The sequence below is a fragment of the Danio rerio genome, chromosome 1 (assembly GCF_049306965.1).
Source record: "Danio rerio strain Tuebingen ecotype United States chromosome 1, GRCz12tu, whole genome shotgun sequence".
In the NCBI taxonomy this organism is placed as follows: domain Eukaryota; kingdom Metazoa; phylum Chordata; class Actinopteri; order Cypriniformes; family Danionidae; genus Danio; species Danio rerio.
In genome coordinates, this window is record NC_133176.1 from 51,090,497 (window position 1) to 51,102,963 (window position 12,467).

The 12,467-nt window shown below is 37.6% G+C and overlaps 1 protein-coding gene across 1 annotated transcript in view; it reads right to left on the reverse strand.

Annotated features, from left to right (window-relative positions):
• neurl1aa (neuralized E3 ubiquitin protein ligase 1Aa) overlaps nt 1-12,467 on the reverse strand; it is a 127,359-nt gene that overhangs the window by 81,725 nt on the left and 33,167 nt on the right. The window lies entirely within an intron of this gene.

A 12,467-nucleotide genomic window follows, 5' to 3' on the forward strand; every position in this document is an offset into this window, starting at 1 on the left:
ACTTTGAGACTCCATATGCTTCCATTTTGCAGATCCAAACAAAACGGAGTCCAATCGCACACTGCTAAATTGTATTTTTGGTCATCTCGCAGTGTCTCCTTCGAGTCGTAGATGAGAAAACTGCAGGCTAGAGCCAAATTTAGCTTGATCATATTGATCAAGGACGGACATCGCTGCTGGTGTGTATCAAGTAAACACTCCCTGTCCCCCAAAGGTGTGTTTCTGGTGTTACAGAGTATGAGTGTGTGTGTTTTACTGCCATCATCTGCCGTTCAATAGCAGCTGTGGAGTAGAGGAGGTTTCCACGACAACCAGTGATCATGGTTGCACAGTGTTCAGATCACACAAGGGAGCAGATAAAGAAGCACTGTTCAAACGTGAATGAACATAACACACATGCTGTATGCAAATGTGTGTATTTAAAATGAGCGTTGACTATATAGACTGTAAATCAGTGTTTGTCAGCTGTTATGAAGACGGTCTGCTGAAAAAAAGGCTCTGCAGGTTAATTCAGCTGGTGAGCTGTTTATAATGTGTTTGGATCGGTTTCTCTGTCATTTTTGCTGGAGAATCTGTTGAAAACAAACAAGACTAAGGGTTTATTTACTCAATACTAATGCAATAAATTAGCATTTTTGAAAAGCCTTGTGCAGACAACAGCTATTCCGGTTACAAAGATCTGCAAAAATGATTCAAAGCGCTGCAGTTTGCATGCCAGGCCTGTAGTTGGTGATGGCACTTTACAAAGAAATACTAAATGTCTACACATATTCAGTCCTGAAGTCATGTCATTTTTTATTATTAATATTGTTATTTGGCACCTATTTTACGACTTATTCAAGCTTTAAGATAAGCCTTTTGTGTCTTTAGAATGTGTAAAGTTTGAGCTCAAAACACCCATCAGATTATTTCTTATACCTCTCAGAATATTGGATTTTCTGCTATGAACACAATGTAGCTGTTTTTGTTGCCTGTGCCTTTAAAGCTAGTTCTCCCTGCCCACCCTTCCCACATGCCTGTCAGCGTGTCTCAATCTCCACCTGTGTGAGATAAACAGCACAGTGACAGACATTAAGGAAGCAGATCCCACGTAACGTTTGTGAGAAATACTACAGTAAGAACTTTCCCAATGATTATTTGATGGATTTGTTGTGGAGTTAATTCAAGTTTTTCTGCAATAATAAGGAACACACATTGTCGTTACAAAGTTCACGCAAACACACAGACACAGCAGACATACAAACACACACACACACACACTTGTGCAACACTGTTTTTGCTTGCAAATGTGACAGCATACACAGTAATATCCACTGCTGTATAGATATCTGTTATGTTAATGTACAAAATAAACCTGATTTAACGTTGATAACCCGGGATTGAATCGTCTTCTTTTTATAATTGTACTGGCATGCGGCTGTGGTGATAAATTAAAGACAATAAAATCACTGTAATTCATTGCAAACGTTTTAAATGTTTTAAACTTGTAAAACTCACTCTTGATCACATTTGATGGTGATTGATGATCACAGAGAGCTGAACAGATCGTTCAATCCCAGTTGCTTTGCGCACGTCCTGTCTTGTAGATATGATTGTACACGTTACTATGGAGACATGTTAATATGCGGCTGTCAATCAATTCGGTGGACGGGGAACTACACTTCTACATCACGTAGCGGTCGGACTCAAAATAGGAGAAATTTAGTCCTATTTTAAGGTCAGGAAATTAAAAAAAGAGACTTATTGTCTTTATATCACCCCAATAAACTGTGAATACACTACAACTACACATAGTTCTGTCCAAACAGCTTACAAAAGATGATTTTCATCATGGGTGCCCTTCAGGCTTAACAACTTTATTGATCCCGCCAGAGGCAATTACATTAGGGCCTTAGCATTATGACACAACAAACAAATATAAACGTGTGTGTTTGTGTGTGTGTGTGTGTGTGTGTGTGTGTGTGTGTGTGTGTGTATATATATATATATATATATATATATATATATATATATATATATATATATATAATTGAGTGAATTTTTATTTTTTTTTTACAGTGAGTTTAATCATTGGTTATTTGTAATTGCTTGTATAAGATATACTTCAGGAAACCTTTTGTTTTAAAGCAGACACTTAATGAAGACAGTATTTAAAGCTAACTTGAGGTATTAAATTGTACTGACCATCTATAACCAGGTAAGGCCATCTTGGAGTTTGCATGATTGGTCATTTTACTGTACAGTATATGTGTATTGTTTGTACATCAGCTAACAGTATTTCAAAGAATACCATGGTACTACCATCATGGTGTTTGTGTTTGTTTCCAAAAAGCATAATAACTGGATAGGCAAAGTAAATCCAATATGGCAAGAGTGGCAAATACGATTCTCTCTGTTCTACTGAGTCACTGTAGTAACTGAATATGGAGGCAGCTGCAGAAAGAAGCCGAGGAGGGTCTATAGACAGACACACACATGCGGGCGCACATGCAAAAACTCTTGAAACAAAAAGAGCATTCAAATACAAGATGCATTAAACAGCAGCATTACCATGTGCAAAATATTACAAAGAAACTTTAGATGCTCTCATTATTACAGACATGTGCAGCAAGAGAGAGAGAGAGAGAGCGAGAGAAAGTAAACAGCTTGCTGAAATGACTGTGGTGAAACCATGCTATCAGAGGGTAATAAAGGTCAGATGAATTACTACTATACTCTTATATTGTGATATTTGATAGTACCACAGCATAAATATGTCAAAAATACAGAAAATGAAAAACAGTTTTTTTATATTTACTTATATTTATTAGCTAAAGAGTGTGCTCACTTTATACATCTTTAAGATTATTTTGGATAGTCAAATTTAACTGGCATGTGGCAAAAATGATTGCACCCTTCAACAATTCAACTGAATGAAATATTTTGTATGACATTATTGTTATCATATGAAGAGTTCAGATGCAAATCCCTCTAAATCCATCAGACCTCTTTTCTTGTAAATAAGCATTTTCTATCAGGATTTCTATCCTCTGATTAGGTTCAGAAGTCTTATTTTATATGTAATGATAAGATTACTAGCTGGTAAATAAAATTACTTTTTTTCAAAAACGTCTTTAGACAATTTTTTGTTTTCTTAACAGGGTAGATTTTCCTCTGCGTCAAAACCAGCTAAATCCCGTTGTGCTTTTTTTTTTTTTGTCAAAAACCTCTAAATCCACCTACCCTGTAAAAAATCCAACTTACAATTTGTTTACAAAGTTTAAAATTGTAAGTTAGGTGGACATATTTTTGAGCTCAGGGTTGAATTTACTCATAAAAATGATTTAACTGCATGTTTGGAACTGTTTGTTCAATGAAAGTAAAATAATCAGTTGAGGAGACTTTGAATTTTGATTTCTTTATTTGACTTGCACTGTATAAAATAAAAAAGCTGAGGTAACTTAAAATTTTAAAGCATTCATGAAGCTTTGCCAAATTATTATAAGTTAATGCACAGCTTGTGTTTCTTCCTATGTCGATAAACTTCCAGTGAACAGTTAATGTGACTTTTTAAATTTTATATGTTTCCTTTTAAAGCATCGATGTTGTGTTGTAATTAAAATATAATCAGTTAAATAGACTTCAGTGTTCATTTAGTTGTTGAAGGGTAAACCGAGATGAAAAGCCATTTACAAGTACGTGCCCCTCAGGATCAGCAGACTAGCACAGAGACGCCACTGGAAATACTGGAGTAAATTCAATTTAAATATTTTAAAAACATGGCGTGGAATAATGTTATTTAGTGTAGTGCTTCTTGTATATTCTGAGACCCACTTTTTAGCGTATATCATAGATTTCTCAAAAAAAAAAAATCATAATATTATGTAGTTATTATTATTAGCAGTATTATTTATTATATGCATATTTATATTTGTTTTATTAAAAACAAGCTTAGATTTGCCCACCTGTCAGGTTTCAGACCATAGCATCGGGGCATAGCAGGTGTATTTGGATATAACTCAGTATTTTGACCACACTTCATTATTATTGTTCATTTATTCGTTTGCTGAAAATTAGAACTGAATTTAGAAATAGTTTTGAAACAAATCTTTGCGCTTAACAAACAAAATTAATTATTTATAGGCTAACTGAGGTCTGTGCGTAAAGGTTTCCCTATCCACGAGAGCGAAAGTGAAAGCAGATAATGAGAGGCCTTATCTCTTATTATTGCAGATGCTCTGTTTTACTGTTTTCTTGTAAGTGAAACGCTCAGTTTTTCCACTTCCACTTACTTTACGTCATGTAAATAGCAAATGCGCAATGGCGCGACGAAACTGGCTCTTAAAGGGTCACAAAACACCAAAACCCATTTTTTGAGCTGTTGACAGTCGTATATGTGTCCCACATTGCTAAAAACACTATTAGGACACCTATATTTCACTAAAAAGTGTCAATTATTTGTTTTTGCGTTATTTTAAGCAAATTCGTACTTCCGGTTTGAAACTAATTTTTGAAGCTGCGTCACAGCCATGACATAATAGCGTTGTATTCCAGCGTGCAGACTGGATGTCTGTGCCAGAGTGAGTCTTATTACGTCTTACAGTGTGCTGCATTAATGTATGAGTAAAGCTTGGTTCAAACCAATCAGCGCGCTCTATTGTGCAACTTCATTAATATTCATTACTGTCATAGTGTTTAGACGACAGAGACGCCACGTTGTGTTGGCAAAACAAGCGTGAAGTGTTGCTTTTATAGTTTGCTGCCATTAAGTTTTATTTCATTTTCTCTCTGTGAGAGCTCAGCTGGATCACGTGTGGATTAACAGTGTACGCGACGCTCGACAACAATAGCTTACATGTCTAAGGAGGATTATTGTTTACCTGAGAGCTGTTCACTTCTGCAAACGCTGAGATCCGGATTCGCTTGTAGTCTTCTCTTAATAAAGATGCGGCTCTAGTTGCTGGTGATTGTCCTGTCTCTACAGATTTGGTAAGTGAGCGACCAGTGCTCTTTTTTTTATTCAGTTTGTTCGTATCGAACTAAGTTAACTATTGCACCGAGTGTAAACATGTTAGCACCACAACCAAACTATAACCTCGTGTAGGATTTTGTGACCGGAATAACACACGCGGCTTTCTGACGCTACCTGCCAAGTGCATCTAAGATTCCGGGAAATGCTGAGGGTTTTTTTTCTCTCATTCGCCGTGCGGTATCAAACATTGCATGAAAAATACACGCTTACAGCAGTTCTTCGAATCAAATGTTTGGTTTGTCGCGAGGGACATGAATGAATTCCCTGAATGAAAGAGCCAAACTGCAGTTAAAGTCCACCATGTCCATGTAAACACAGTCACTTTGTCCGCTGTGGGTGTGTGTTTTGACTCTAAAACTCGCGCGTGCCCAAATAGACACTCCCACACCAAGCCTCTTTTCTTCCTCCGACACTCCCCCCTAAACAGAGCTGGACACGCCCACTTTTCTGATTTTTTAAAAGTAGAGGTGTGAAAACACCCTGCTGAAACGAGGGGGTTTCATGGCCCTTTAAAGCGAATGGGAGAAGAGACTTATTCTCTTATTATTGGTTTATTCTCAAAACACACCTATAACTCATTATAACTCAACCCTTTTAGACCATACGACACGGCGCAAAGCGGATTTTTCCAGTCCTTATACTGGCAAAAGTGGATTCTGACACGCCCTGAATGCATTTGCGTCCTGCGCTTTGCACTTTGCGCATGGATCATCAGAATAGAGTCCTTTATCTTTAAGGGTATCCTCATTTAAGCTTGACATCATATTGTATTTCTACTTTGTGAACTCCCCGTAGAATACCTTTGCCTTTGTCTCCTTTTAGTGTGTGTGTTTCATAGATATCGTCATCTCATTTTTCGAGTACAATCTAGATGGAGGGATGTAGGATTGCACTACTTGTATGTAATAAAGGGAAGATAGCTGTGAGCTCCCAGTGAACCAATGAGAGGCGATGAAAGCCAAGTGATAGGATCTGTCAGTGAGGTTTAATAAAATACGCACACAAGCGCACAGATTGAGCAGGATTATACTGAAAAGAAGCCTTATAGTCGTTGTTAAAATGCAATATTCTGCAGAAAGATGATGCTCTTTTATTCAATGTGAAACATAGATAATACACCAGACAGACTTACACAGTATTTTCATTTACATCTTGGCAGCGATTAATCTGATAATTACAAGCTGTTTATTGTTCGTTATATTAGTGTTAAGCCATTCCAGCTGTTCCATATTTTCATATGCTATATTTGATTCCTTATCAGCCATAGGTTGTGTGAACGATGGCGTGTTTGAACTCATCCCTAATATCCTGACTCGAGAACCGAGATAAGCATGCTAGCTTTTATTTAGCACTCTTATCGTTTTAGCGCCGTATATGATCGCTCTCAGTCAGTGTTGCTGGCATTAAAGTGCTGCACTAAATCCTGACATTTTTTCGCTCTGCATTTTGCACCGGCAGTTACAGTGACCTTATCTTGCATCTGACCACATGGATGTTGTATCGGCTTACTGAGCTGCACATGTTTCAGGTTTTTTAGTTTTTTTGGCTTGAACACAGGGCTTAGGTTCAGCCTGAGATCAGCAGAGAAAGGTAACAGGGTGCAGAACTGAAACATCCAAAGCTGATCAAAAGTTTGGTGTAATCAATCAAAAGGAAAGTGTCATCATTCACAGTTAAAACTAACATTGTGTGAACTTTTGACATTCTTCTGACTATTTTTTTGTGTGCATCTGATGGTAGCTGAAGCAAAATTAGATGATATTCACATGACTGACTGACTTCTTAGGCATCTGTTTTTTCATGTCTGTGTGTTCAACACAAAAAACAATAACGCAAATCAAGAGTTTAAACTGACAAGACTCTAAAAAGCAAACAAGACTTAAAAATGCAGATGATATGGTTATTGTTGAAGTACTTTAACTCAGTGGTTCTCAACCACCGGGCCTACCAGGCCGCACAAGAAATCAATAAGTATATCCATTTTATTTATTATCTGAGTCTGAATGATCTTTTATTTAGAAAAATCTTTTCTTTTGGAAAATGATTATATTCTCTCACTTACATCTCATCACTTGAGCACCCAAATATAACCCACAAGAAGCAAAATGAGTAAGAAACAGACGTCTTTGAAAAGTTTCTTTGCTAAGTTCAGCTGCTTCAGCTGCTTCAGCTGCTCCAGCTCCAGCTGCTCCAGAATGCAGCACCACGAGTGGTCTTCAATGAACCTAAAAGAGCACATGTCACTCCGCTGCTCATCCGTTTGCACTGGCTGCCAGTTGCTGCTCGCATCAAATTCAAAGCTCTGATGTTTGCCTACAAAGCGACTTCTGGCTTTGCTCCTTCTTATCTGCTCTCACTTCTGCAGATCTATGTGCCCTCCAGAAACTTGCGTTCTGTGAATGAACGTCGCCTCGTGGTTCCATCCCAAAGAGGGAAGAAATCACTTTCCCGAATGCTCGCATTCAATCTGCCCAGTTGGTGGAATGAACTCCCTAACTGGATCAGAACGGCAGAGTCACTCGCTGTTTTACAAAAACCACAAAAAACTCAACTATTTAGTCTTCACTTTCTAATCTGCAATTGCCCCTCTGGATATACCACTAAATGTACTCAAAAAATAAATAAATAAATAAATAAATTACTAATATTTTCCTTCTTAGACTTTACAGACCTGAAACTTGCCTATAGCACTTATTAATTGTTGCTCTTATAGTTGTGTAAATTGCTTCCTTGTCCTTATTTGTAAGTCGCTTTGGATAAAAGCGTCTGCTAAATGACTAAATGTAAATGTAAATGTAAGTGGAAAAGGCTCAGTGAAGCACCCGTGAATTTCTGAGGAATTGATCCACAACCCATTTGTCAACAAATCACTTGAATTCAGCATGTCTGTGCAAAAAGATCAGCTGCTGGAGAACGCAAATGATGGCGGCCTTTTAGGGTTTTCTTGTAAATCAAGTCTTTCATTCACGTCGTGAATGAAAGAATGTTCCAAGCGCACCGCGAGTCACGTGACAAGAACTGACCGATCAGCTTCAGTTTGTATGGAATATACACATTTCAGTCGACTAATTATCTCAGACAAACATAGAACATCCAAACACTGCAGTGCTTTGTAATTTTCTCCATAATTCACTTAAATTAACTTGTTATCAGAGTGACAGCAATGTCTTGTCAGCTTGTCATCCTCAGAGAAAATAGTTGATGGTCGACTAGCAGCCTACAAACCACCGCCCCGCCAACCATCAACATGCAAACTCCACACAGAAATACCAGATGGCCCAGCCAGGACCCAACGCCATTGGTATTCTTGCGGCCCAGTGACTAGCAACAGTGCTAGTCACTGGGCCACCGTGCCGCTTATTCCGGATAAAGGTGAAAGAAGAGGAGGAGGGGGGTTCTTCCAGACGAAGATAGTTGAAGAAAGGAAATGAGGACATAAATAGTGACGTGGGATCCTTTGATTGGAGGATCATGATTAGCTAATGTGGAACAAGTGGTTCAGTCATGAGCATTTGCTCCTCTCCAAATTTAAAATTACATTTTTTTAAGTGTCCTGCATGAGACAATAAGTGGTGTTGCATTTTGACATATATTTTATATTTAATATATAATATTTTTTAACTTTCAATGATGGCACGGTGGTGCAGTGGTTAGCACTGTCGCCACACAGCAAGAAGGTCACTGGTTCGAGTCCAGAGTTTGAGTATAGGTGAATTGAGCAAACTAAATTGGCTGTAGTGTATGTGTGAATGAGTGTGTATGGGTGTTTTCCAGTACTGGGTTGTGGCTGGAGAGGTATCCACTGCATAAAACATTTGATGAAATAGTTGGTGGTTTATTGTGCTGTGGTGACATCTGATATATTAGGGACTAAGTTTAAGGAATATTATATGAATGAAAATAAGTAAATAAATAAATTAATTCTTGACTATTAACTCAGATTTTCAGTCACAATAAAAAAAATAAAAAAATAGATTAATTAATTAATTAATCGATAAAAAATAAATCAATTAATTAATAAATAAAATAAAAAATAAACAAACAAACAAATAAATAAATTATTTATTATACTCTGATTTTAATCGCAATAAATGAAAACACTTAATCTGACAAAGTATTTTTATAAAATGAAATGACAATATTTCAATTTAAAATTTGTAAGGATCTTCACAGTATTATTATTGATATTATTATTATATCTTATTATTATTATTATTATTATTATTGTTGTTATTATTATTATTATATATATATAATTATTTATATAAAAGTTTTTTGTCTTCTGTGAGGAATGGAAAGTTCAAAAGTTGATCAACAGAAATGCCTTTGTTAAAAAGTGGAAGACATTCCTCCCTTTATAAATCAGTCGTCTTCGCTGCATGAAAGCATTCATTATTTGTCAACTATAGACCTCACTGTGAAATATTTTCTCTAAAATAGACAGTAAACAGTGAACAAACCTTCACAGCCACAAGCATTAACCACAAACCCAAACTTTAACGCACATTGTGTCCTCTAAAGCATCGAAAGAGCTGAAAGAAGTAATCAAAGTCTGTTTCTCTTTAAAAGTCTCCAGAGCGTTTGACTTCTCTCTGACTGTGAGTTTGTGCTAAAGCATGTCCAATGAGGTGAAGCCACAAGTATTAGCTCTAATACACCCTGTGGTTTCGGGATTACATTTGGGCCGATCCGTCAATGAACTTTGGCTGTAAACCACGGTGGATGAAGCTCAACACTCAAACTTACACACCACAACAGATCCAATCACAAACCCCAGATTCCCTCAAGACCCCGTGCATACAAGATAACCATTTCATATTCAAAAATATAGTCAGTGTCTGACAGCCATGATACAAACGTTACTTTAAGGCAGGGGTGTCCAAACTCTGTCCTGGATGGCCGGTGTCCTGCAGATTTTAGCTCCAACTTGCCTCAACACACCTGAATGGATGTTTCTAGAAAGCCTAGTAAGAGCTTGATTAGCTTGCCCAGGTGTGTCTGATTGGGGTTGAAACTAAAATTTGCAGGACACTGGCCCTCCAGGACCGAGTTTGGACATGCCTGCTTTAAGGTTTGCAGGTGAGTTTTTGACAATAGATTTTGAAGATATAACATTTATATTCATAGAGTTTTTAAAAAATGAAGACAAGTACGTTTTCCAAGGATAGAGATGTAAACTGTAATACACTTTATTGTATTTTTGCAGTAACTTACTGGCAGCACTGTTGCCCCTTTACAGTAACTTACCTGTAAACATGTTTTACAGGAGCATGGGGCCTATCGAAATTTCATTTTACAGTACAATAGCCTCACCACAACTTCTTTTGTGGTAAAATGCCCTTTACCACATTTTAATTTTACAGTATGACCATTTTTGCTGTACTTATACTATAGTTTATTTACATTTTAGAAGTAAAACCTTTATTTTTCATTCATTTTCCTTCAGCTAAGTCCCTTGTTTATCAGATCAGGTCTAGATCAGGTACTATCAATACTATCAGGTCACCACAGTGGAATGATCTGCCAACTATTCCAGCATATGTTTTACGCAGCGGATGCCTTTACAGGTGCAAACCAGTACTGGAAAACTTTTATTTTTAATATTTACTAATGAATTAAATTCCAAACAAGTTACAGGATCATGTACAACAGTGTTTTTATTATTCATTGTTATTAAAATCATTTTAATTGGTTTGCAAAAGTTATTTTAATTTATCGTTCTATTTTAAGTGCGGCTTATTCATAAACTAATTTCGAGAGGATCACGTGCTTATAATCAACATGGCTGGCTCCTTGTTAGCTCCGTAATCAGCCCTATTAGATGATTACGGAAGCATTATAAATAACCTGAGTTTTTCACTCCAGTTATCTTCGTCTTGAAGCTCCCCCCCCTTTCCACCCCTACATTCTCCCACTTTTTCTGATCGGGCAACACACCGTGGCACAGTGGCTAGCACTGTTGCCTCACAGCTAGAACACCGCCGGTCCAACCCATCGGGCCGGTTGGTGTTTCTGTGTGGAGTTTACATGTTCTCCCCGTGTTCTCGTCGGTTTTCCCCGTGTTCCCCGGTTTCCTCCCACCGTCCAAAAACATAAACCATAGCCAATCGACTAAAACAAATTATCACCCAATACAAACTCAGTTTACACTTCTCACTGTGACAAGCAGGGGAGTTCTCGAGACCTACCTGATCTCGAATTCCCCTCTCGCCCTTCTAACGGGAGGGAGCCCCAGGCTCGAGTATATTACCAGCTCAGGGCTCTCTCCCGCGACAGCATGCCAAATACGCTTTATTGATTATCAGCTAAGTGTGAACTCTTGAAATACATTTAAGATATTTTGTGACACTACAAATGTTACTTCGTACATTTTTCATCACCTCTCATTTTTGTCTTCAACTACAGTAGCAGTATGATTACTATTAGTAGAATATTGCCAATTCCTAGTATGCAAATTCCTAATATGCAATAATTCACTGTAAGTATGCAGTGCGTATGGCAGTAGTGAACTTTAAAGAATGTATGTGGTATTTTACCGGGTGTGTTTTGCAGTAAATAACAGTACAATTTTGGCAAAGTCTAAACGCTTACTAAACCCTTTAAAAATTACTTAAACTTTAAATATGGCCATGATTTTAATAGTAAAGAATGAGTATGTTACAGGAAAAATCTGTATTTTGTAACATTGCTGTGTACGTGATACAGTCACCTGTGATCTAGCTACTGCGGATGGCTGGAGAACTCCACACATGCCACAGTTACGAACTACAAACCGTCATGCACCTTACACACACCTATTCCGGTTTTACATTGATTACACACACACTGCCGGAGGATGACGGACTGATTACATGGACTTTAAATACAGCACAGACGCAATATATTTTAATAAATATATCTGTTTAATAAATCTGTTTTGTTTAAATGCACCAAATTACATGGCCTATATTCACTTTCCTGTTGATGGATTATGGCTGGAAGGGCATCCACTTGGTAAAACATATGCTGGATAAGTTGGCGGTTCATTGTGGTGTGGCGACCCCAGATTAATAAAGTACTCAATTACCCTGAGCACCGTATATCAATAATTACACTTGTCTAAATAAATTAAAAAGTACAACAATGGTGGAAATGATGACATTTATTATCATTTCACTTTTAGGACATGCCTGTGCATTTTACATTGCGGTGTGTGCGATATCATTTTCTCTTCTACTCTGAGAACATTCTTTAGTCTGGCTCTCCAGGTCTTCGGTTCACACCTAAGGGGGTTTTCTCATTACATTAAACACCAGGACTAGCAGCAGCCACAGACATGACGTTCATCACTGCACTTCATTATCCACGGATAAATCTCTCTTACTTTGTGGGATGGTGGGGGGAATCCGGGATATAATAGCTTTTGCCTGGAAGACTTTTTGGGGCGCAGCAGGAAGTGAAGCGAACAAGGCAGGAG